Raw genomic sequence first — 1,310 nt, 5'->3', positions numbered from 1 at the left:
ACTTACTGCAACCTCCACCTTCTGGGTTCAAGCGATTCTCCTGCCTTAGCCTCCCGAATAGCTGAGTCTACAGATGTGCGCCACCATACCCGGCTAACTTTTGTATTTTTAGTAGAGACGGGGTTTCACCATGTTGGCCAGGCTGGTCTGGAACTCCTAACCTCATAATCCACCTGCCCTGGCCTCCCAAAGTGCTGGGATTACAGGTGTGAGTCACCACGCCTGGCCACTAGTTGCTAATTTCATAATAAAAGCAAGACTGATGAAGCAATTATTAAAATAGAGCCTCTAAAGATACTATTCGTAAAGATGGCAGGTTAATTTATGTACTTGAAGGTGAGAAACATGAACAAATGGCTTATATTTTATATCTTTATTAATTCATAATTAATGCCTTTCTCATTCATTTAGATTAGTGAGATTTTACTGCACTGCTATACATTTGGGGACTCTGCTACTAGTATCCTGTGGCTATTGTAAGCCAGAATGCAAAAAGGAGACAATTTTCAGTGCTCAACCAACCAACACAGGAATGAGTCTCTCATCTGCTTCACAATATCCTTTTTGCCTTGGAAACAAAGTCCCAAATTCTCTCTCAGCAGGACTGCCCTTTTTCTAGGTCACACCTGGGGTTAGCTGAGCTAACGGATAAAAGTGGTGGATTTGTTGGCATTCACACATCCTATTCCAATCACTGGTTTTGTTGTTATTGTGTGTGTGTGTGTGTGTTTTGTTTTTGTTTTTTGAGATGGAGTCTCCCTCTGTCACCCACAGGGGAGGTACCGCCGGAGGCTGGAGTGCAGTGGTGTTATCTCGGCTCACTGCAAGCTCCGCCTTCTGGGTTCATGCCATTCTACTGCCTCAGCCTCCCAAGTAGCTGGGACTACAGGCACCTGCCACCACGCCCGGTTAATTTTTTGTATTTTTACTAGAGACGGGGTTTCATCATGTTAGCCAGGATGGTCTCGAACTCCTGGCCTCACACTATCCACCCACCTTGGGGTCCCAAAGTGCTGGGATTACAGGCGTGAGCCACCACGCCTGGCGTCCAATCACTCTTAAAGACCAGGAACAGAACTTGAAAAACAACACTGGTTTTTTTTTTTTTTTTTTTGAGATGGAGTCTCCCTCTGTCATCCAGGCTGGAGTGCACTGGCAGGAACTCGGCTCACTGCAAGCTCCGCTTCCCGGGTTCACACCATTCTCCTGCCTCAGCCTCCCAAGTAGCTGAGACTATAGGCGCCCACTACCACGCCCGGCTAATTTTTTGTATTTTTAGTAGAGATGGGGTTTCACCGTGTTAGCCAGGA

The 1,310-nt window shown here is 46.5% G+C and overlaps 1 protein-coding gene across 2 annotated transcripts in view; it reads right to left on the bottom strand.

Annotated features, from left to right (window-relative positions):
• TTC9C (tetratricopeptide repeat domain 9C) overlaps positions 1-1,310 on the bottom strand; it is a 10,659-nt gene that overhangs the window by 788 nt on the left and 8,561 nt on the right. The window lies entirely within an intron of this gene.

The sequence above is a fragment of the Mandrillus leucophaeus genome, unplaced genomic scaffold, assembly GCF_000951045.1.
Source record: "Mandrillus leucophaeus isolate KB7577 unplaced genomic scaffold, Mleu.le_1.0 Scaffold43, whole genome shotgun sequence".
In the NCBI taxonomy this organism is placed as follows: domain Eukaryota; kingdom Metazoa; phylum Chordata; class Mammalia; order Primates; family Cercopithecidae; genus Mandrillus; species Mandrillus leucophaeus.
The sequence above is the reverse complement of the archived record's forward strand: the minus strand, read 5'-3'. Positions and strand labels throughout refer to the sequence as shown.